This window comes from Carica papaya, chromosome 8 (assembly GCF_054855325.1).
Source record: "Carica papaya isolate Zhongbai chromosome 8, ASM5485532v1, whole genome shotgun sequence".
Classification (NCBI taxonomy): Eukaryota; Viridiplantae; Streptophyta; class Magnoliopsida; order Brassicales; family Caricaceae; genus Carica; species Carica papaya.
Genome location: NC_142316.1, coordinates 15,334,564 through 15,360,980, shown reverse-complemented (window position 1 = coordinate 15,360,980; position 26,417 = coordinate 15,334,564). Strand labels below are relative to the sequence as shown.

Sequence of the window (26,417 nt, the reverse complement as noted above, 5' to 3'; positions counted from 1 at the left end):
TCCATCTGTGCTTTACTGTTGCATTTGATATTGGGATTTTTTTAAAGCTCCAAGTAAGATCTTCATAGCGGCAATATTTAACCTGTATTAATTTTTCCTCTGGGTCTCGTAAAGCGAAGGAGCATTAAGCTGTGGCACATTTAGGTTGAGGATGGTATACACACAATGATCAGGCTCTCTTCAATTTGTAGTGTTCTATATGGCAAAAGTACCTGATTAGTGTTTGTTTAGGAGAAGTGAAATCAATTTTTTTTTCCTTTGGCCTTTTGCTTTTCAGGAGTCTCTTTTTAGGTTTCTAGAGTTATTTTCCAGTTTAATGTATCTTGAATTGTGTCCTATGAAGAGTGCGTATTTCTACTATGTTATCATTTTGTCTTTTGCTTTTGGGGAGTCTCTTTTTAGGTTTCTAGATTTATTCTCAAGTTTAATGTGTCTGCAATTGTGTCATATGCGTTGTGTATATTTCGCCATGTAATCATTTGTAATGGATTCTTAACTTTTTCTTTTTGAAATAAGTAACAGATTCTTAACATCCAGAATAAAACAAGATTTTTGCTAGTTGAATGAATTTGGTAGGTCTTAGTCTTCTGTTTCTGTATTTTCAAATGGTTGAGTGTTAAAATATGAATTGAGGGATGCCATGTTGTGGATTAAATTTTAACTAATTTATTGGTAGAGTTGTTGTGATTGAACTGCAGAAATTGTATCTAGATTGACAAGTGGTAGGGTTATATAAACAAGAGGTGCCTTGTGAGCGTCTCCTAAAACCTCCTGCAATCACCATCCAATTCAATAGAAGTTCATTGGGAACAACTCAACAGGCTTTACTGACTGACTACAGCAGTTAGTCCATCTAGTTCAAAACATTAGGGAATTTCTTTTGATTTATACTTGAAATGTATATGATCTCTCAAATATTTTTATCAGGTGTTTCGTGGGTAAGATGCATTGTCAGGACTTGATGGAATAATTTTTATCAAGATATATAGAACTTTTTTAAATTTTAATTTTCCAGTCATAATATGTGATATATGTTGACATCCTTGGTAATGATGAGGTTTCTTTTATCTTTTAGCCTTTTAAGATAAATATTTCAATTGATTAAGGTTCGAGTCTTTTGAGTAGTTAAAGTCGTAAGGTCTTATCCTTTTCCTGTTGAGTAGTCTTGGTAATGATGTTGGATGTATCTTTTTCTTGTTAACATGTTGGGTTCTCTTTCTTTCTCTCTCCTCTCGCTTTATATTTCTTTTCCTTTTGTATTTTCTTAATTTCCAGCACTACTGAGTTGCTTTGCAAGGTAGTGGTTCGGCTTCCCAAGGTGAAATTTCTTCTCTCTTGGAATATCAAGGTTCAGCATATATTGGCATTAACTTCCTATAATGGAACAACTGCTTGAGAAAGAATGCTCTCTATGTTTAATTTTTGACTGTCACTTTCAGTTTCTCTTAAGCAAGAGGTATTCAAACAATAGATCTGAATGTTGAAAATTGGTTCTTTCGTTAATCATTAGTGGTGTGGGACTTAAAGAAGCAAAAGCCAGTCATAAGGTAAGTGTCTTGCTCTTTCTTGTGCAGGTTTTGTGCTTGTTCCTGCTTAATACCGTCTGATATAAGATCTGGCAATTATATATACCATAAGATGATGTGGCTTTTATCCATTGACAGTTTTGCAGATTCAGTTAGAGGGCGATGCTCTGTTTTGCGTTGGAATCCTGATGTTGCCACTCAACTAATTGTTTCATCAGATGAAGATAGTTCTCCTTCTCTAAGGGTAATGACATTTTGATGGTGATGTTTCTAGGTGATTTGAATTTTGCTGATTGTATTTATTTATAATGGTATTTCAAATCAGCTTTGGGATATGAGGAATGTGATTTCCCCAGTTAAGGAGTTTGTCCGTCACACTAGAGGTATTGACATTATTCGACTTATTTTATTTGAGGGTGTTGGAATAATCCCTACTTCATTTTGACTCTCTTGCTCACTTTTCTCTCTCTTTATACCTTTTGGCTTCACTGATATTTCTCCATTCTCAATTCTATGTTTATTCTTTAACTGCTCCATCAGAATTAGTTTTTACTTCTTGTGTTATTGCATGCTTGATTTTGTCCCTGCTTGTGATGGATTATAGTTTTTTACGTCTTATGTGTTTGAGATGAAAGGATATCAGTAGAGCCAATACATATCTATCTAATTTCAAGTCTGTTTATCTTTATAATTTATAATCCTCTTTCATTTTGGTTCATAATGTTTTTAAGATGGAAAGATTTCCCAGTTGCTGTGGCATTAGTTTCTAAATTTACACGAGTCTATGGTGAGGGTAAAACTTTTGCATCAGTGCTGAAAATCAAACTGAACTTATTTCTTAGGCAATTTGTATTAGGTTTAGTGTTTGGTTTTTAGGAAATCACTATCTTGTGTATCAAGTTTTGGTATTGAGATCAGAAAAGCAAAATTTTCCGTAGTTCACTTGTAGAATAGTTCCTCTGTTTCTCGTGTCAAACATGATCAGAATACTAAAACTTTCGGCAGTGCAGTCCTAGAATAGTCCCTCTGTTTCTTGTGTCAAACCAAAGGTAGCAACCTCCCCCTGCTATCAGAATAGTGATTCTTCCTATCTTACCAGAAAAAAATCACTGGTTGTAATATTCCATCTCTCCAAGACTCACTTGACACTTGGTGGATACTGGCAACGTTCTACTTGCTCTTTCTAAATCGCAAACCATTTGTTACTGGGTGTGGTCAATTGTTGTCTTCTTCCTATCTTTAAATTAATGAAAATATTTAGAACCAAATCAGCTGCTCTTATTTGGTTTTCACTTGCTACCAGGCAAACCAATTGGTCATTCAGTAATGCTTCTATTGTCTATTTATTTTTGACCCTTTTGGCACATAAAGTTATTCCACCAATTTAACAGTATGCAGAGATTGAAGGCAGATTTTTAGTAAAATAAGTTTCACAAGCCTTTTTTACGAGATCCAATCCAGTTAGATAGGTTAATGTAATTCTACAAAAAAATGGCTAATTATGTGCTCTCTTAAGAATTTGTGTCAGTTGGATTCTTTTTGATTGTCATGCACCTCAAATTTGCTTGTTATTTTTTGACCTCGTTCCGCATTGTTTAATGATTTTTTGGATTTTTGGTAATTTGCTTGTGGTCGACAACCTGGTTTACTGGATTTACACCTTTTATTATGCAATTAGAGGATATTGCAGATGTTTTTATTCCATATAATACCTTTTTCCCCTCTATAGATCTTGGTTTATGAGTGTGTTCTGGCTCTGGCTCCTATTCTACTTCTCCTCCCGTCTTTTGGTGCTTATTTTTCCCCATCAGTTACATGTTTTGATTTTTCTGTAGCTTCGATTGTCAAGTAAATGGGTCATGCTAGTTGTATTTCTAATTCGTATCTAAATTGCATGTCTTGCATCAGGTGTGATTGCAATGTCATGGTGTCCCAATGACAGCTTTTATCTGCTTACCTGTGCCAAAGATAATCGGACAATATGCTGGGACACGGTTACTGGAGAGGTGGAGAGGTAAATGAACATTTACATTTCTATAAGTCTAATTTTGTAGTAATATCCCCATCTCATATCCAGCCTCCACTCACTTGTGTAAAGCAGTGTTGTAATTGGTGCATCTGTTCAAACTATCCTTCCATGAACTGACACTGGTTTATTTTTAATCTACTACAGATTGTTTGTGAATTACCAGCTGGTACGAACTGGAATTTTGATGTGCACTTGTACTCAAAGATGGCTGGGGTCGTATCAGCATCTTCATTTGATGGGAAAATTGGCATTTACAACATTGAGGTATTCTGTTTTGTATGAATTTCTTTTCTTCAGTTCATTAGGGTATCTATAATTTACTGTAGAAATAATGGAGAAAGTCCAGCTAGGAAAATAAAGGGAACCTTTCGAGTGAAGCAGGTGAATGCATTATCATTTTCTCGCGAAGATCAGCTAGTTCTGTTGTTTTTCTTTTAGTTTTTAAACATTGGCAATGTTCCAAGATAAAGATCAAAGAGTGTTGAAACATGGATATAACGCTTTTCTATACCACCTGTGCATTGTTGATTTTTATACCTTTACAGCAATGTATTTTCTGATCTTATCTTGCATTTATATGGGCAGTTTCTAGTCATAAGCAAGCCCTAGTTTGGCTAGAAGTTAAAGCAAAAAAATATTATACCCATTGCAAGAAGTTTGTTATGTCGCATATTTGGAGGTAGAAATGATCAGAATGTGGACAAAGAAAAATATTTTGTTAATGAGTTTTCATGTTTATTCTTTCAGGGTTGCAGCAGGTATGGTGTTGGGGAGAACTATTCTAATGCAGGTAATAGTCCTTAATAACATTCATCTTGTATAGTGATGATGGGGTTCACTCTCATAGTCTGGTGGACTTTATTTGCTTGTGGTTCAATATTTGATGATTTAAAGTAAAGCTTTTCCTACGCTGTGGTTGTATGGGCCAGATGAACTGAGATAAGAGTGTGGATAACAGTAAACTGTTATTTTTTCGAGGAATATTGATTCCTTAATCTCTGTGTCCATGCTGGTTATTTACCTGGGGGTGATGTTGTCATCCTTTAGACTGAGCCCACTGAGGGGGTAGGCTAACAGAATTGGGTCATGGTTTGCTAAAATTTTCTTCAACTTAAGTTTTTTGGTTAGTCTTTAGATTTTCTGGTATCCTATTTTGCATGTGTTCTCTCTCTCTCTCTCTCTCTCTCTCTCTATTCTCAAATAGTGAAGGATAATTTGGAAGACTTCTCCATACATGCAATCTTTTCTGTGCAGCACCTCTCAGAGCTCCAAAATGGTATAAGCGTACAGTTGGCTTTGGAGGAAAGCTTGTTTCCTTTCAGCCCTGGCCATCTGGGGCAGGTGCTTCTGGTGGTGCTTCAGAGGTAAGTGTATTGTTGTTGTTGTTGTTATTACTAATATTACTACTACTGTTCTTATTTATTATTATTATAATTATTACTAGATATTATGTTTAGTTAATATTCTCCCTGATTCATATTTCAGGTTTTTGTACATAACTTGGTGACCGAAGAAAGTTTGGTGAATCGCTCTTCTGAATTTAAAGCTGCCATACATCATGGAGAAAGGTCTTCACTGAGGATTCTCTGTGAAAAGACATCTCAAGAGTCTGAATATGTTATCTATATAGCCAAAAGAATTATTTCTTTTATCTTGTACTCCGCATGACAAATTGATCCTATTTTCATGTCATTTTGTGCAACCTAATCAGAAATGAGGATGACAAAGAAACATGGGGCTTACATGGGGCTTTTGAAAGGTCATGTTTGAAGATGATGGGATAGCAAGGTCAAAGTTGCTCACGCACCTGGGTTTTACCATGCCTGCTGAAGAAAAAGAGACAGTAGAAGAATCTCTTTCTTCGGAAGTAAATGCTATAAAACTTGATGATACAGTGGCAGATAGTAAAGTGGAATATGAGACTAATAAAGAAGCCTCTGTGTTTACCTTGGATAATGGGGAAGATTTCTTTAACAACCTTCCTAGTCCCAAAGCAGATACACCAGTATCAACTTCTGCTGATAACTTTGTTGCTGGAGATTCTCTTCCTACTGCAGATGAGGTGGTAGAATAATCAAGTGAACAGGAGGAAAGTGCTTATCCATCATTTGAGGAAGCTGTACAACGTGCATTGGTTGTGGGAGATCACAAGGGTGCGGTTGCTCAATGCATCTCAGCAAATAAAATGGCTGATGCTTTAGTTATTGCTTGTGTTGGTGGCTCTTCATTATGGGAGAGTACACGTGATCAAGATGAGTCGTTCACCTTACTTGAAGGTAGCTTTGAATATCAAATCTGATTTTTTTCAAAGAGGTGCAGTTTTTGAATGTTTTATGTTATCAATATTGGTGAACCACACTAGGTCGTAAATATTGATGCATCCATTAGGTATTTACTTTTTTTTTTTTTTTTTTTTTTTTCCAAAGAAGTGTTAGCTAGATTTTTTTTTTTTATTGCTTTCCTGCTACATATTATGTAGTAATTGTCAATGATACTGTTCTATTTTAAACTCCTCTGTTAAGCTTGTTTTCTGCTTTTTGGTTGTTTCTGCAATGGTGAAGAATGATCTAGTGAGCCTTGTTAATACAAGGCCTTTGAAACTCTGGAAAGAAACACTTGCTCTTCTATGTATGGTGAGTATTTTAGTGGAAGGGTGAAATATTCCTTACCTTAGAAATGGGTAACAGATGATTTATTGTGAGAGAGTAGTGTGTGTTTATAACACAGATGGAAAAGATAAAATAATATAATATAATTTATTTGTACTTTAAAATTATATTATAAATTAAATATTACATTTAAAATATATTTGACAGTAGATTTTTAAATTAAATTATTTAAAAATATAAATATTTTATTTATATTTATACTGAAATTAACATTTAATAATTAATTATTTGATTAATAAAATATGTGAATAAATTGAATAATATCGGTATTAAAATTTTCTTATAAAATTTTAACAGAAAAAATTTCCTCAATTTTTTTTTTCTTTTTGGCATGCGGCTAGGTTTTTTCTTCTCTTCTCTTAATTTTGCAATCCTCACTCATATATATATATATATATATATATCACATATATATAGGTAGCATGAGTAATTATTAATTTCTATTCGGACTTTTTCTTGTACAAGTCTAAACTAACTTGGACTTTCCCTTTTTCTTCAGCACCCAATTACATATATATTATCTGACATATAAAATCCAAGTCCAATTTCCTGTACTGTCCAAACCAATTTGGACTCCCTCTTTTTTTCCCCCTCTTTTAACACCCAATTATGTATATATATATATATATATATATATATATCTCATATATATATATATGTTGTCTTTTTTTTATTATTATTTAATAAAATAATTTTATAAATCAATTCAATTTCAAACTATTTTATAATAATCTCTATTATTAGAATAATAATAACACATATTATATTATTATATTGATAATATAATAATAAAAAAATATAAATATTAATTTTTTATTTCTAAAATAGAAAATTTAATTTTTCTGCAATATTAATTATATTCTCTGTGCTAGCAAAAAATATAATAAAATTTTATTTATATAATTAAATTAAATTTTTTAATTTAATTATCAAATAATTAATCAATTTAATAAAAGTTAGAATATTCGTTAGTGTGGGATCACATATGTTCAATACTATATTGGTGGCAAATTAGTCATATCAATTTATTAATCAAGGTTGACATCTAGCAACACTTCTTAAAGACTGTATAACATGAAGTGTACAATTACTTTTAAAAACTTGCTAAAGAATGATGTAATATTTTCTTCCGTCATTATTGTTCCTGCTTAATCCGGGGATATGGTTTAACTGTCAAATTCTATTAGGTAATCAACTATGTTTCATGACAATTATAATTGGTTAGTGAATGACATAAGAAATTTTTTTCTTTTTTCATTTAATTACCCTGGTTAAGATTTTAATTTAGTCGTTATAATAAATAACAACATAGAGTTTAAAGTTATTACCAAAGTTGACAAGTTTCATTTTGATCAATCACTAATTCTACAATTATTTAATCACACGCAATATTCAACTATACTTCTATGACTATAGGTGTTCATAATCAAAATATGATAAATAACTTGTTAATTATTATGATGATTTCAAGTTAAAGAAAATTCTTACATCTCATCATTTTAAGAGAATATCCTATTGACAGTTTAAGATAATACTAACTATTAGGAATTCTCAATTGTGTCAGTTCAATAATCATATCTCTATATGTATCATCTATATATGTGATTTAGTTAATGAGATGAATTAATTTTTATCTTATAGAGACCATCTTACATATATTAGTCTTATCATATCATTAATATCATATTTTTATAATCCATCAACTAAAAATGTTTTATATTAAATCATAAAAGTTTTACTTTAATTATTAAGATCTTCATATTGATGTAAAGTCTCTAAATTTAATAAAAAACTTTATTATATAAATTAAACAACAAGATAATAAATATGATAATATAAATATTATTGTAATATATTAAAATAAATTATCAAATAATAATATATTTAATATATTACACAAATAATTGGATCTTAGGTATAACAATTATATCCCTAACAATCTCCCACTTGCACTAGATCTAATTTGTCCTATTCTTCATTCCCAACTTCCATTTATGCTTGTCAAACTCCTTTGCACCAAGAGCTTTGATGAATGGGTAAGTTACGTTATTCTTTCCATCAACCTTTTGAATTTTAATGTTCCCACGTTCAATGATTTCTTTAATAAAGTGGTATCTCCACATAATGTGTTTAGATTTTTGATGTGATCTCCGGTGGTTGGGTCGTTTTCTCCGGCGAGGGTTCTAGCGGCTAGGGTTTGGGGTTGGCTGTGGATGCGATTATTTATAACCCTCCCCTTTTAATCTGAGCCGTCCATCATGATTTAATCTGGGCCGTCCGATCGCAATTAAATTAAAAATAAATATGGGCTGTCCATCGCGATGCAATCTGGGTCGTTCGTGCGTGATCAAATTTGGACTGTCCGTACATGTGAGATCTGGGCCGTCCACGTGCGCCTTTGATCTGGGCCGTTCGTGTGCGTGGGAACGGATCTGGGCCGTCCGATCGCGCGCATGCGGATTGCCAACGTGTCTCTGTCCCACGTGGCTTCCCGCGTCAGTGTCCCTGCCACGCGGCATGTCCTGGTTGGCCGGGGCTGCTGACCGGGCTGCTGCCGTGGTTGCTGATGTGGTACTATTTTTCTAAATTGCATTTTGACTCCCAGTTTTTGATTTTTTTTCAAAAACACCCCCAGAATTCAAATTTTCACCCCTTTTTTCCAAAATCAATTTTAATTAAATCCAAAAAATAATTTTACCCCATTTTACTATTATTATTATTTTTATTTCTTTTAAATTAAATTAAATTAAATTAAAATCTTACACATTAAAAATTAAAATAGAATAAAATTCTAATAAAAATTGAAATAAAATAAAAATAAATAACAAAATAATAAAGGAAAATTTTGGGTGTTACACTACTATTGTCACATAATAATGGAAATGGACCTTTTATTGAAGGAACCACACAAAGTTTAGTTAAGAACTTCTTCAACCAAACAGCTTCCTTAGCAATGTCACTCACTCTATATATTCTACTTCGGTAACTAAATTAACTACCGTAGATTGTTTGGAACTTTTCTAACTCACTGCACCACCATTTAAAGTGAACATGTAACCAGATATAGATTTGCTATCATCTTTTTCTGAAGCAAAACTTGCATCGATAACACCTTTCAGTTTTAACTTAGATTCTCGATAGATGAAGAATTGGTCTTTACTTCTTCTCAAGTACTTAAGAATAGTCTTTACCACTTTCCAATGTTTCTTACCAGGATTCGCTTGATATTTGCTAGTCACTCCTAGTGCATAAGCCATATCAGGACGTCTACATGTCATGGTATACATGATAGCTCCCACTCTGTTAGCATACGGAGCTCTACTCATGCGTTCTCTTTCTTAAGAGGTCTTAGGAAAATTCTCTCTATTAAAATTAATTCCAGTGCCTATTGGTAGATAATACATTTTGGAATTTTCCATATTAAACATATTTAGAATGGTGTTAATGTACATAGACTAAAAAAATCCAAGCATCTCAAATATCCTATCAACATCTTCTCTAAGCGAACCATCCCGGGCTGCTCGGTTTAGTGGGGGTCTTCCTCTCCTTATCTCTCTGTACTTGTATTTTACAAGGAAGGGTTGAGTGATAATTCATTAGTTTGGTATTTTTCTAGGTATCATTGTGTAAGGGACGGGTCCGAGGAACGCAGCTCTGATACCAACTGTAATGACCTCGGAAATTCAAAAGAAAATATATAATAATTTAAGCGCGGAAGCGAAATAAAAGGTTAAGGTTTACATCCCTTACACAATAACTTAAAAGTACTAAACAAATATCATGGAATGAATTCTCTGAAAGAAGCACGAGAAATGAGAAAAGTAAAGAAAAATATAAAGTATTTAGCATCTTCTCGCAATCTTCTTGCGGATCAAGCTCGGGAACCAGGTCCTCTTGATCTGAAACGATTAAATAAAGGATGAGCTACACTAGCACAGTAAGAACATCACACTATATTACCAACACAGAAGCAAAGGTTGGTAGAAAATCAAAACAACTAATGGAGCACTAAATTTAAACCAATACTTTTATTAATAATAAAATAATTTACCCTTCACTTACCATTGGAGAATTTATAAAAATAAATTATAGAAGCAATAATATCATACAGATCATAACTTCATGCACGATCAGCAACATAGAACATATCATAAATTCACATTCATTAACAATAAACAAAATGATAACCATTTCTCGTTTCACTAGCCTACTAGTATCCATGGGGATCAATAGGGGCGTCTCTGCTAAACGTGAATCATTTTCCTTAATAATCTTAATTACAGAGCCGTCCTCATACCCTGTCCGGTATGAATGCCAAGATATTAAACTCCAATACCCCGTCCAGTATAAGGGTGAAGCGGTAGTCCCCATACCCCGTTTGGTATGAGTGCCATATAACCAAGTCTCCATACCCTGTCCGGTATGAGACAACATTCACGGTAGGGTTCCCTATGAACCTAGTCCGTGCACCATCTTCTAGAATATCTAGTGAGGTTGTCATCTTATCTGTTTATTAGATCACACCCTTTTCCTGTTTTTCCTTAGTCTCTGTTACCAAATCAAGCATAATCACATAAATAAATAAACATGCATCCGGTAATGCAATCAAATCTTAAATCCTAAAATCAAACAGTAGTCATGTAAGACAATAATACATGCATTTAAACTATAAAATATATAAACCAGATACCATCATGTTTTTACACTGTAAACTAAATCAACAGAAATCAACAGAGAACAATGTCCGATTCGGGCTCCATTAGCAATCCGTAATTAATTATGCACATCTATTTAATTTGTACGAAAGATCGTATTATTATTTATTCAAACTTCAAATCTATGATAGGAAATAGGGTGAGGGGTCCTTACTTGATTTGACACCGAAAAACTAAATAGTTTACTGCGCCTACGAGCAGTTCTTGGGTTCTCTGAATTTTTCTTTAGGAATTGAAACTCGCTTATAGTACCTACAAATGCCTCAAATAAACCCAAAAATTAGTCTCAGGGTCTACTCGGCCAATTTTAAAAATCCGGAGGCAGTCTGCCTCAAGTCGATCGTTTTAGGCCGAACTCGGTCGATTTTACATCGATTTCTACGAGTGCACACGCTAAAGGGCCTCGGTGGGCCCAAAAATATAAAAAACTGAAACTCACCGGCAGCGAGACACTCCGGTGCGGCGGTTCCTCTAGCTCACATTGCAGTTGGGTGTTTTGCTTTGGTCAACCTGTAGAGAGAAAAACGGTGATCACAATGGTGAAAAAATTACACGAAACGGGAATCGGGAAGGGCCTCATTGGAGGCGGTTTGTGAAATTACCTGCGGCAGCCGTGGGCTTCAGCAGTGTTTTCTGGTCAATTGGCCGGTTCTTTCACTCTTTTTTTGCCATGGGTGGGTTTAAAATTGAATTTAGTGCAAAATTTTTTTTTTTCACCTTTTTTAGTGGTCAAAAAAGGTTCTGGTGCGGCGGCGGTTGGCTCCTCGGCGGCTGAGTTGTCCTCTCCGGCGAGGGGTTCTGACGGCTAGGGTTAGGGTTTGGGTGCAGATGGGGTTATTTATATCCATCTGCTTTTGATATGGACCGTCCGATCGCGATTAAATATGGACCGTCCGATCGCGATTAAATAGGGAATGAATCTGCACCGTTCATCACGATTCAATCTGGGCCGTCCGTGCGTGCGAGAATGGACCTCAGCCATTTGATCGCGTTTTCGCGGATCGCCCACATGGCTCTCCCCCCGTGTGGCCTCTCGCGTCAGTGCCTCTGCCACTTGGCGCGTCCTAGTTGGTCGGGGCTGCTGACCGAGCGTCTGACGTGGGCCAATTTTTTTAAATTACGTTTTAACTCCTGATTTCTGATTTTTCTTTCAAAAATACTCCTAGAACCTAAATTTTCACCTATTTTTTTTCAAAATTATTTTCAATTTAATCCTTAACAATTTTTTGCCCTTTTTTTCATTAAATTAAAATAAAATAAATTAAAATAAATTAAATAAATAAATAATTATATTTATTAAAAAATAAATTTAAATAAAAATAATGTTGGGTGTTACAGCTTGCTTATTCTTTTCTCTCCAATATGACCAAGTCTACAATGCCAAATATATGTACGATTTACTTGATTATTTCTTTTTATCCTAAAACTAGAAACATGCAAAACTGAATTTTCATTCATATTAGGTAAGACATAAATACCATGTTGGAGATAACCATTTACATATAAATCATTATCATGATAAATAGAGCAAATTTTATTATTCAAAATAATACGAAAACCATGTTGGTCTAAAAAAAGATATTGAAATTATGTTCAAAGTAAGTTTAGGAACATAATAACAATCCTTCAACAAAAGTATTTTACCTATAGGCATCCTAAGAGAAATTGATTCTATAGTTAGGTCGCAACTTTTGCACAATTGCCAACTTTAAGATTAAATTCTCATTTCTTTAATCGTCTATTAATTTATAGTCCTTGCAATATATTGTAAATGTTAAAATGACTAACGGTAATTAATACTCATATAGATGAATTAATAGAAGTTGAAAAAAATCATAAAAACACTTTTTATTAAGGTCTCACATTATTTCTTATCTTTCAGAGATGTAAGGTACTCATTGCAGTTTCTCTTCCAATACTTTTTCTTCTTGCAGAAGAAACATTCAGCATTAGATTGATCAGTTTTTTCCTTATCTTTAGGTTTAGTCATACCACCCTTAAGTGCAATGGGCTTCTTCTTGAGTTTCTTTTTACCCTTACCCTTTTTAATAGAAGAGTTGCCAACCAACATGACAGTTCATTTCTTCTTCTCAGATGCAATTTAATGTTTATAATCAATTAACATATTGAGTATCTCATGAAGATAACAATCCATTTTATTTATGTTAAAATTAATAATGAATTGTGAAAAGAACTTAGGTAGTGACTACAAGATCAAATTTTGAGAAAACTCATTACCCAATATACACTCTAATTTTTGAAGTTCTTCAATAAGACCAATTATGTTTAAAACATGGGGCCAACAGGAGAGTTAACAGTCAACCTGGATCCAAACAGGGACTTAGATAGCTAGTATCTAACTATCCTGCTTTGTGCACTATACATCTTTTTAAGATGATCAATGATTGCACGAGGATCCCTAATCTCATATTTCCTCTAGAGTTCAGAGCTCATAGAAGTAAGAATAATTCATTTGGTAGTAAGACAATCTGTCAAGTATTTTTGAACTTGACTCTCTCAACATCATCCTTAGGTGGAGTCTCTTTAGCTGACTTATCGATCATATCAATAAGGCTTTCATGCATGAGAACAATTCTCAAATTTCGGTACCAGTTATCAGAATTTGGTCCAACCAACTTGTTAGCATCAAATATGTCACACAGTGATATAACAAACATATTGAAAAATATGAAATTAAGAAAATAAAATATAACAATATAAGAACACATTTACATATGTCATAAAGAAATAGACTTTTACTTAAATGATATTTTCACTAAATAAATCAAACAAATTTTAAGAAATCTATATTTAAATTTAATGGAATAAAAGAATCCTCTAACAATATGAATGAGTTCTTGGTAGTCAAGTCAATTTTCACACATATTTTAAAAGTAGGTACTTTTACCAATTGTATCTTTATACAACTTTCATAAATTGTTCTATACCAAATAGTTCTCTGGTTATCAGGTTGTTCCTATTGATATAGTTGAGTTCACACAAAAAATTAATAAAATTTCATATTTTTCGAGTAGTACAGTAAATTAAAATAATTATTTCTATATATGCACTTTATGCAACAAATAACTTTATTTTATTATTGAATCACAAGTCTCTTGCTTGTCAGAACGTTTCTTGTAAATAAAAAATAAATAAATTTATTTATTTTGATGACAAGTTATAATATATTTTATTATTATAAAATTAATTTAAAATAGAAAATATAATTATCAAAATAATTAAAAAAAGCATACTAATCAAATCATTAGTATACAATTAATTTTGTTTAAATTATCTACGTGTAATTAGTATTAATAAATTTACATAACATATAATACTTAATTCAAAATTACACAAATAACAAATATACATGCAATAATTAAAAAAAATTAAATATTCCAATGATATATTTTTATCAAAATAAAAATATTCTAAAAATTGTTGTAAATATATAAAACAAAATATTCAAAATATTTTTCCCACCCACACATTATATATGTATACATTTCACATTATATATATATCTATAAGATGGCGGCAGGCCTACAACTCCAAATTAATTTTTTTTTCGAACACAATATATATATATATATATATATATATATATATTAGTGCAGAGGGTGTAGCCCCAACCCAATTTGTCATTTCCCTTTTGCCTTTTTTCTTTTTTTTTTTTCACCATCCATTTATTTATATATATATATATATATATATATCTTATATATACATATACATACGGGCGGCAGGGCAACAGGGCTGCATCATAATTTTTTTTATTTTTTTACAGATTATATATATATATATATATATATATATATAAATTAGTGCAGGGGCTATAAACCAAATTTATACTTTCCAATTTCTTTGTTTTTTTTTTCACATTATATATATATACATATATCTTATATATAAATACTTATTATGCCCTAATTTTTCAACAGTCCCAAAAAATTATATATATATATCTCATATATATTGCAGCTGTCAGCCACCAAAATTATGTATATATATACATATATCTCATATATATAAATAGTGCCGCTGCCTATATATATATATATATATATATACTAGCGGTAATTAAGCTCTTTTTTTTAATTCATTATATGAATATAAAAAATATTACAAACAAAATCAAAATAATTAAATAATAATTTTAATATTTAAACTCTTCAAATATTCGAGATATAATAACAAAAAATTAAAATTTAGTAATATAATTTAAATATAAAAAATTTATAATTATAATATTATTAAAAAATTGTAGTATATTCATAGCACGAAGTAAAAAATATAAAATAATATAATATGATTTATTTATATTTTAAAATTATATTATAAGTTAAATATTAGATTTAAAACATACATAATAATAAATTTTTAAATTAAAATTATTTAAAAATATAAAATAATAATTAAAATTATTTAAAAATATGAATATTTTATAGCGTATCTATACTCAAATTAATCTTTGTTAATAAATTATTTGATAAACAGAATATGCAAATAAATTAAATAATATTAAGTTAAAATTTTAATAAAAAATTTCCTCAATTTTTTTTTCTTTTTGGTGTGCGGCTAGGTTTTTTCTTCTCTTCCCTTAATTTTGCAATCCCCACTCATATATATATATGTATCATATATATATATATATGGGTGGCATGGATATTAATTCCTATTTGGAGTTTTTCCTGAATAAGTCCAAACTAATTTGGATTTTCCCTTTTGTTTTTCTTCAACATCCAGTTACATATATAAATCTTATATATAAAATCCAAGTCTAACTTTCTGCGCAGTCCAAACCAAATTGAGCTTTTTTCCTCCTTTTTAACACCCAATTATATATGTATCTCAGGTATATATATGTTGCCTTTTTTTATTATTATTTAGTAAAATAATTTTATAATCAGTCTAATCTCAAATTAGATTTTATAATAATCTCTACTATTATAATAGCACACATATTATATTATTATATTAATAATATAATAACAAAAAATATAAATATTAATTTTCTAGTTTTAAAATAAAAATTTTAATTTTTTTGTTTATTTGACGAAATTAAATTTTATAATTTAATTACTAAATAATTAAAATAATTAATTGATTTAGAAAAAGTCAGAATATTCATTAGTGTACGACCCATAGGTTTAATACTAAATCAATGACAAATTAGTCAGACCAATTTACAAATCAGAATTGGTGTCTAGCGAAACTTTTTAACCACTGGATAACATGAAATGTACAATTACTGTAACGGTCTCGGAAATTTAGAATGAAATATGTGTATTAAAAATGTCAAATGCGGAAGTGTAATAAAAATTTTGATTAACATCCCTTACACAATAGCCAAAATGTACTCAAAACATGAAATTACAAACTAACTAAAAGAGATACTCGAAAATAAGAACTATAAATATAACTACGGAGTCTTTAGGCGTCCCCTTCGTCGTCTTCCTGCGGAACGGGCTCGGGAACAATGTCTTCCTGATCTGAAATGGTTAAATAAGGAATGAGCTACACCAGCCTAGTAAAGACATCACACTATCTCACCACCACGGAGGTAAAGATGGGTAGAAAACACAAAAAAGACCAATGGAGCATAATTTATAATAAACTCGTTTATTAACATAAAAACCTTTACTGTCCACTTACCTCGGTGAGATCCATAAAACAACATATGAAAGCAATAACATTATCATCATCATGAAATCATATGAACTGTATAACATAATACTTACCACGCCTTTGCATTTCAATCATTAAACAACACATTTTCCTCATTTACCAACCTACTAGTATCCATGGGGATCCATAGGGGTCTCGCTACCCGTGAACCCTTAACATTTATAACCTGATTCCAGAACCGTCCCCATACCCCATCCGGTATGGGCACCAAAACCATGAACCTCAATACCCCGTCCGGTATGAGGGTGAAACGAGCCGTCCCCATACCCCGTCCGGTATGGGCGCAAAAACACAGAAGGTCTCCATACCCCGTCCGGTATGAGAGATCACGTTCCCGGTAGGGTTCCCTACGGACCCGGTCTGTCCACCATCTCCCAGGATATCTAGTCAGGCTGTCCACATTATCTATTTATCAATTCACGTGACCTTTTATTTCTTTTTTCCTCAGTCACTATCATCAAATCACATACAAACATGCAAACCAGTAGTTTATGCCAAACAAGACAACACACAACATCAGGTTCTCAGTCATTCAACCCATAGTCAATAAAACAGTGAAATATGCACACGAAACTATGAAATGAAAACATCAGACATCATACTGCATTTAAAACTGTAAAATAGAACAAACAACAACTGACCGACAAATACACCAGACTCGGGCTCCATTAGCGACCTTAAACAATTTCACACATCTATTGATTCATGAAATACCGTTTTATCATTTATTAAACTTTAATACCGTGATAGGAAATAGGGTGAGGGGTCCTTACTTGTTTCGGGGTCTGAATACGGCTCTACAGTGCGCCTACAGGCTGTCCCTAATTTCTTTGAATTTTTTTCCGAAAAATTGAAACGCACTACCGGTACCTGCACGTGTCCCAAAAAATCTCAAATCAGACCTAGGGCCCCTTTCGGCCAATATCGCAATTCCGGCATGGCGGCTCTGCCATGCTCCGGTGACGGCGCCGCCGCTTGAGGCGGCGATTCGCCTCGGGTTGGCCGTTTTCGACCGAATTTGGCCACGCTTGCCTCGGTCCCTGCAATAGAACAACCCTAGGGCCCTCGGTGGGCCGAAAAATCACGAAAAATCAAAACTTACTGGCGGCGATGCTCTCGGGTGCGGCGGCTCCTCCGGCGTGAGTTGCGTTTTGATGTTTGACTCCGATCAACCTGTAGAGAAAAGAACGGTGATCACAGTGGTATAAAAATTGCATCGAACGGAGGCCGGGAAGAGCCTCATCGGAGGCAAAAACCGAGGAGGGGCGCGGCGGCGGCGCCGCTGGGCTTCGGCTAGGTTTTCCGGCCGTTTGGCCGGTGGTTTGGCTCCGGTTTGGCCATAGGCGGACTCAACATCGAAAAACGAGCAGGGAGGAGAAAATTTACCTCGATTGACGGTCGGAAACTTCCCGGTGCGGCGGCGGGTGGCGGCAGCCGGCTCCTCCAGCGTCTGGTTTTTCTTTTCCGGCGAGCACTGGCGGCTAGGGTTTCTTTGGTCAGGTGTGGGTGGGGTTATTTATACCCTTTGCCTTTTAATCTCAACCGTCCATCAAGATTAAATCTGGACCGTTCGATCGTGATTTAATTAGAATTAAATATGAGCCATCTATCGCGATGCAATCTGGGCTGTCTGTGCCTGATTGAATCTGGGCCGTCCGTGCGCGTGAATCCGGGCCGTCCGATCGCGCGCATGCGGATCGCCCACGTGGCCCGTCCCCTGGTCAGCATTTCCTTGCCACGCGGCGCGTCATGGTTGGCCGGGGCTCCTGACCGGGCCGCTGACATGGCTGCTGACGTGGTGCTGACATGGCACAACTTTTCTAAATTGTGTTTTGACACCCAGTTTCTGATTTTCTTTTCAAAAACACCCACAGAATCTAAATTTTCACCCCTTTTTTTCAAAATCAATTTCAATTAAATCCAAATAATATTTTTACCCAATTTTATCATTATTATTATTTTTATTTTCATTAAATTAAATCAAATTAAATTAAATTAAATAAAAAATCAAATAAAATTCCAATTTTTTCAAAATAAAATAAATAAAATAAATTGAAAAAAATAATAATAATAATACACTTGGGGTGTTACAATTACTCTTAAAAAACTGTTAAAAAATAATGTAATATTACATTCTGTCATCATTATTCTAGGTTAACCGTAGAATATGGTTTAACTGTCAAATTCCATTAGGTAACCAACCATGTCTAATGTCAATTACAACTGATTAATGAATGATATAAAAAACTCTTTTTTTCTTTCCATTCAATTGCCATGACCAAGATCTTAATTTAGTTATTTTAATAAATGATAACATAGAGTTTAAACTTATTACTAAAGTTGACAGATTCCGTCTTGATCAATTACTAATTCTACAAGTATTTAATCGCACTCAATATCTTTTCAATTATAGTTTTATGATTATAGGTGTTCAAAAATTAAAGTATGATAAATGACTTGTTAATTACTATAATGATCTCATGTAATAGAAAATTCTTATATCTCATCATTTTGAGAGAATATCGTATTGATAGTTTAAGATAATATTAACCATTAAGAATTCTCAATTGGGTCAGTTCAACGATCATATCTCTATATATATCATCTACATATGTGACTTACTTAATGAGATAACTAATTTTTATCTTATAAAGATAATAACATATATATTAATTTTTAGGGGATCATTAATGTTCTATTTTGATTATTTAACGGTTAAGAATATTTTACATTAAATTATAAAATATTTTACTCTCATTATCAAGATCTGTATCTTGATGTAAAGTCTGTAAATTTAATCAAAGGTTTCTTCGTATAAATTAAACAATAAGATAAATAATATGATAATAAAAATATTATTGTCACTTATTAAAATAAATTATCAAATAATAATGTATTCAATATATTACACGAATAATTAGATTTTGGACAAAATAATTATATCCTAACACAATGTTCATTATTTTATTAAATGTTTAAATCTTTTCCGTTCCCTAGGTTATGTTTAATGAATTTAATATTTACCTTCTCAGTTTTTTAAATCCTTCACATTCATGTAATAGATTATTGTAACTTTACTGTTGGTAATTTAGAAGATTTTAGAATTGTCATAGACCAGTTGATTGAAATGTAAATAGATAGTATATGGGTGGTACCCTCTTGGTATCGATGTTAATTATTTATACTGTACTTCTAATTTTTTTTTTTAAATTTTTATTGTTGGCAGTGACATTCAACTTGTATTGATATTTGTTAAAATAATGTGATTTATCCTCTCTAAGTTGCTGTTATGATCAATGTAATGGATAACCTAACTATCTATTTTTTTTAGATGTTATGTAACCTGGTTGGTATTATTTGAGTTTTTTAGTTTTTCTAATCATTATATATGCTACTGCAAGCGCTAATGTGATTATTTACATAAGAAATGGTTAAAATAACATAAGATTGAGTACTGTGGAATTAGTTAAAAACTTTTTGTGCAATTGATGCTATGTTACTAATTAGTTGGAAAAAAAGTTTGCGCAGAGAGAAGAATGGACCATTCTCTTTGACACACTGGCTATAAGGTTGATGGCTGCTAGTAATACTTTGGTAGCAATGCTTTGTTATATATGTGTGGGAAATATTGATAAAAACTGTGGAAATTTGGTCAAGGAGCTTTGCAACCGAGCACGAAAGCAAGTCTTATGTTGACCTTCTTCAGGTTAGTTTGCAACTTTTGGAGTTCATCGTTCCAAAATAGCATCATCAGTCAAGAATCCAACCATGTCCAATTTGTTAGGATTTGATGGAGAAGACTATTGTTCTTGCTTTGGCAACCGGTCAGAAAAGATTCAATGCATCTTTATGCAAACTTATTGAGAAATATACTGAAATTTTAGCCAGTCTGTAACGGCCACGGAAATTTAAATGAAATATATATATTAAAAATGTCAAATGTGGAAGCGTGATAAAAATTTTGACAACATCCCTTACACAATAACCAAAACGTACTCAAAATATGAAATTTCAAACTAACTAAGAGAGAAACTCGAAAATAAAAACTATAAATATAATTACGGAGTCTTTAGGCATCCCCTTCGCCGTCTTCCTGTGGAACGAGCTCGGGAACAATGTCTTCCTGATTTGAAATGGTTAAATAAGGAATGAGCTACACCAGCCCAGTAAAGACATCACACTATCTCACCACCACGGAGGTAAAGGTGGGTAGAAAACACAAAAAGACCAATGGAGCATAATTTATAACAAATTTTTTTATCAATAATAAAATCCTTTACTGTCCACTTACCTCGGTGAAGTTCATAAAACAACATACAAAAACAATAATATAATCATCATCATGAAATCATATGAACTGTATAACATAATACTTACCACGCCTTTGCATTTCAATCATTACACAACATATTTCCCTCATTTACCAGCCTACTAGTATCCATGGGGATCCATAGAGGTCCCGCTACCCATGAACCCTTAACATTTGTAATCAGATTCCAGGGCCGTCCCCATACCCCGTCCGGTATGGGCACCAAAACCATAAACCTCAATACCCCGTCCGACATGAGGGTGAAACGGGCTGTCCCCATACCCCGTCCGGTATGGGCGCTAAAACACATAAGGTCTTCATACCCTGTCCGGTATGAGAGACCATAATCCCGGTTGAGTTCCCTACGGACCCGGTCCGTCCACCATCTCCCAGGATATCTAGTCAGGCTGACCACATTATACAATTATCAATTTACATAACCTTTTATTCCCTTTTTCCTCAGTCAGCATCATCAAATCACACACAAACTAGCAAACTAGTAATTTACGCCAAACAAGACAACACACAATATCGGGTTCTCAGTCATTCAACCCATAATCAATAAAATAGTGATATATGCACACGAAACTATGAAATGAAAACATCAGACATCATACTGCATTTAAAACTGTAAAATAGAACAAACAACAACTGACCGGCATATACACCAGACTCGGGCTCCATTAGCGACCTTAAATAATTTCACACATCTATTGATTCATGAAATACCGTTTTATCATTTATTGAACTTTAATACCGTGATAGGAAATAGGGTGAGGGGTCCTTACTTGTTTCGGGATCTGAATACGGCTCTACAGTGCGCCTACAAGCTATCTCTAATTTTCCCTGAATTTTTCCCGGAGAACTGAAACGCACTACTAGTACCTGTACGTGTCCCAAAAAAAATCTCAAATTAGACCTAGGGCCCCTTTTGGCCAATATCGCAATTCCGGCACGGCGGCTTCGCCGTGCTCCGGCGTCGGCGCCGCCGCTTGCGGCGGTGATTCGCCTCGGGTTGGCCGTTTTCAGCCGTTTCTGGCCGAATTCAGCCACACTTGCATCGGTTCCTACGATAGAACAACCCTAGGGCCCTCGGTGGGCCGAAAAATCACAAAAAATCGAAACTTACCGGCGGCGGTGCTCTCGGGTGCGGCGGCTCCTCCGGCGTGAGTCGCGTTTTGATGTTTGGCTCCGATCAACCTGTAGAGAAAAGAACGGTGATCACAGTGGTATAAAATTTGCATCGAACGGAGGCAAAAACCGAGGAGGGGCGCGGCGGCGCCGCTGGGTTTCGGCTGAGTTTTTCGACCGTTTGGCCGGTGGTTTGGCTCCGGTTTGGTCATAGGCAGACTCAGCATCGAAAAACGAGCAAGGGGGAGAAAAATTACCTCGATCGGCAGTCGAAAACTTCCCCGGTGCGGCGGCGGGTGGCGACGGCCGACTCCTCCGGCGACTGGTTCTTCTTCTTCGGCGAGCACTGGTGGCTAGGGTTTCTTTGGTCAGGTGTGGGTGGGGGTATTTATACCCTTCGCCTTTTAATCTTGACCGTCCATCAAGATTGAATCTGGACCGTTCATCGCGATGCAATCTGGGCCGTCCGTGCCTGATTGAATTTAGGCCGTCCGTGCGTGTGAATCCGGGCCGTCCGTGCGTGTGAATCTGGGCCGTCCGATCGCGCGCACGCAGATCGCCCCGGTGGCCCGTCCCCTGGCCAGCGTGTCCTTGCCACGCAGCGCGTCCGGGTTGGTCGGGGCTGCTGATCGAGCCGCTGACGTGGCTGCTGACGTGGCACAACTTTTCTAAATTACGTTTTGACCTCCGGTTTCCGATTTTATTTTCAAAAATACCCCCAGAATCCAAATTTTCACATTTTTTTCCCAAAATCAATTTCAATTAAATCCAAATAATATTTTTACCCAATTTTATCATTATTATTATTTTTATTTTTATTACATTAAATTAAATTAAATTAAATAAATCAATTAAATTTTCAATAATTACAAAATAAACTAAATAAAATAAATTAAAAATTAATAATAATAATAATAATAATAAAATTAATGGGTGTTACACAGTCAGGGTCTTTTACAACTACAATGGAGTATTTGAAACTTTTGGGGTATGATGAATTGTCACCTGAACTTGTGATCTTAAGGGATCGAATTTTTCTCTTTATAAAACCTGGTATGCTTCTAATGATGGCTTCTATTACTTTTACTAAAATTTCTGCTCTAATTGGTGAGGTTTTGAAGAGGTTTTATTACTTTGTTGGATATGTTGTTTTTTAAAGTTTTCTCCTTTATTTTCATTATAATTAGTCATGTTCAAGCTATGCACCATTCCCATTTGGTTTCATAGTGAAGAGAAACCAATACTGATTCTATTGGGTGAAGAGAAAACAATGCATTCCCTGATTAATATCCCTTTGGTCTTATTAACATATTGTTTTTAGTTTTTCTTTCTATTTCTACATATGGGAAGTTAGAAATTTATCATATAATAATTTCCAGAAATTAAACTAAAAGAGAGAGGTTCATGATAAGTTTTAAATCTTTTATGTTAAGTAATCTAGTATCCTTATGCATAAATATATATATATATTTTAAAAAAATTAGTATCCTTACGCATGAAGATAATCAATTTGGTCTTCTGTGGTTGGACTCTATGAATTTCTACCACATTTTCCATAGGGTCCTCTTATCTCTTCCTTCTCCAAGCTAATAATTGTAGGGATTACTCATAATAATGAACTTGCAAAATGGATATGTTTATCATTTAGAGATTCATTGTTCCTGAACTTGATTCACTTCAATTGTTATTTGAACAAGTCAAAATCATGTTTTGGTCTTAGTGAGGATAATATTTCTATTCTGCATGTTCATGGAGAGCTTTCAAAAATCCAAATATCTTAAAAATAGATAGAAAGGTAGGAATTAAACCATCCTCTTTGAAAAATAGGCTCCAGGTATGTTAGGAGTTCATTGATGAGAAGAGGTTGGGAAAAGTATGAACCCAGTTCCTATAGGGATGAATATAAATGCAATTGAAATTCCTGAGGAATTATATATTTGTGTATTAATAAGATCATTCATTAATTTTGGTTCAAATGAAATAGACAAACGAGAGGACATGTTTATATGTAGGTATCTACACCCTTGAGTGTTGGGCCACGTCTTCAAGGTGATGCAATGGTTTTTGGTGCCTCTTAATGAATTGCTTGTAACAAAAATGATTTTGACAATTCATCATGTTGTAAATAGCCCTTGTGTTTTTGTTAGACACTTAATTCTTCTCAAGCATCTAGCTATCGTCCAAAATGTTATTCTTATTGCAATTTTGGTGCTAGCTGATGTTGTTACTACTGGTGCTGAAAAAGAAACTAGTACTGTAGCTTTTGACAATTCTCAATCACAAAGCTCTCAGATATATTATCAGGTTTATGGTCTTGCATTCTATCTATGTAATCTTCTTTCAATTTCATCTGGTTAGTTTTGTAAACTATCTTTGTTTCCTTTCCTAATTGGTCAGGAGACAACATCATTACAGTTGCCAGTGTTCCTGGTAGTCCATATGAGGATAACTATCAGCAACCTCTTAGTTCAACCTATGCAGGTGGGTATACCCACCTGACATTCTATCTGACTCAAAAACCATGTACCATGTTTATCCCGCCCCAGCCTCAACAGTTTCCCCAGGTATTTTGCACTCCTAGATTCTTTTAATAGAGTTCCTAAAAATTTTCTGGTATTTGTTACTGGTTGAATCTGACTGTTCCGCACGTGTGTTTGGGCTTCATATGAAGTTTATAGGCTTGTAATTAGTCTGTGTAGGGTGTAGATTAGTCTATGGTGTAGGATATGGGTGAATGGGATTTCCCTCCAACAATTTCCTATGTGGACCATGTTTAACGAATATATATATATATATATATTGAAATATTAAAGTATGAATTGCATTGATATAGGCATCAAGGGGATGCCACACATATATAAAATGTACAAACATCAACAAGTTCTGTTAAATCCTCCTTAGAGTAAAGAGGATGATCCCATAACAAAAAATCAAGAGTTTGGAACCATCTATTTTTAAGAATATTAAAACCATTTACATTTTCAACCCCACTAAAAACCCTTCTATTTCTCTCATTCCAAACCACCCAGATAATATTTTTAGAACAAAGGAAGGTGAACATCCAAAGCAATACCTGTTTTTGCATTTAGAAAATTAAAAATTTCTTTCATTTTCCTTTATGCAAGTGTTAGCCTTTGATCATCTGCTGATAATTTTTTAACATCGGATAAGGTTGTTTCAGTTAATGTGAAATATGTTTTTTTTGTGCATTGATTTATTTTGTCCCTGCTTGTGCTCCTATTCCTGCTTCTGTTAGCTCTCAGTCAACCATGAGAACAACCTTTGTTCCTTCAACTCCCCCGGGGTGGAGAAAGCTGATCAGTATCAGCAGCGAACTTTGGGTTCTCAGTTATATCTTGTCCGTGTATCTACATTTTCTTTCATATTGGACGATATGAATATCATGTTGTAATTATATGCTGAAATATTTTGCATTTTTGCTCAGGGAACTACCAAACCTACATATCCTGTACCACCTGCACCTAGTTCCCTAGGACCTGTTCCTTCTCAAATCGGCCAAGTTCCTGGTCCTAAAATGCCACAGGTTGTTGCTCCCACTCCCACACCTCTTGGGTTTATGCCAATGGCTAGTGCGGGGGTTGTTCCAAAACCTGGATTGGGTCTAATGCCATCAATGCAACCAACTAGTCAAACTCAGCCAGCATTTCTGCAACAAAATATTGTGCCTGCAGCTCCACCTCCGACAGTGCAGACTGCTGACCCTTCATATGTTCTGGGTAATGTCTATTCCTCATTGTTTTGGTTGACAGTTCATGGAACATTTTGAATTTATTTTCTTAGGTTTATGCAAGCTGATAGTGACTATTGACAACGCACTTCCTAATTTCCTGTAGTATAATTATACTGCTGCTTTGCTGGTAACTTTCTGTAGTCCACCAAAAGCATGTCATTGCAACATTGACAAGACTTTTCAATGAAACATCGAAAGCACTCGGAGGCTCTCATGCAAATCTAACAAAAAAGCGTGAAATAAAAGACAATTTAAGGAAAATAGGTGCCTTATTTGCCAAACTCAATAGTGGAGACATTTCTAAAAATGCAGCTGATAAGCTTGTCAAGCTTTGCCAAGCTCTGGACAATAATGATTTCAGTACTGGCCTACAAATACAGATTTAACTTCTAAAAATACAAGATTTATCATTACCATCACCATTATTATTATTATTATTATTATGAGTGTATATATGATGATCGATTTGCGCATTTGACATGCATGAGAATGACTCCTGTTGATTGCAAAATTTAGAAATATTAGCTTTTTAGTCTTCACTTAATACTCTTTTACATGATTTTGGCTTGACATTAAATTGCATTTTTCTGGGAGGTAGT

The 26,417-nt window shown here is 33.9% G+C and overlaps 2 pseudogenes across 1 annotated transcript; both read left to right on the top strand.

The window, feature by feature from the left end:
• The first annotated feature begins 1,052 nt into the window (after nucleotides 1-1,052).
• LOC110809792 (protein transport protein SEC31 homolog B-like) lies at nucleotides 1,053-20,522 on the top strand (annotated as a pseudogene). The gene is made up of 16 exons (XR_015814207.1): nucleotides 1,053-1,057; nucleotides 1,164-1,183; nucleotides 1,286-1,389; nucleotides 1,509-1,547; nucleotides 1,665-1,770; nucleotides 1,852-1,909; nucleotides 3,435-3,532; nucleotides 3,700-3,819; nucleotides 4,303-4,345; nucleotides 4,810-4,898; nucleotides 5,041-5,162; nucleotides 5,284-5,464; nucleotides 5,642-5,831; nucleotides 6,078-6,188; nucleotides 20,147-20,333; nucleotides 20,412-20,522. The product of XR_015814207.1 is annotated as a protein transport protein SEC31 homolog B-like (transcript).
• Nucleotides 20,523-24,119: 3,597 nt separating this feature from the next.
• LOC110807362 (protein transport protein SEC31 homolog B-like) lies at nucleotides 24,120-26,204 on the top strand (annotated as a pseudogene).
• The last annotated feature ends 213 nt before the right edge of the window (nucleotides 26,205-26,417 follow it).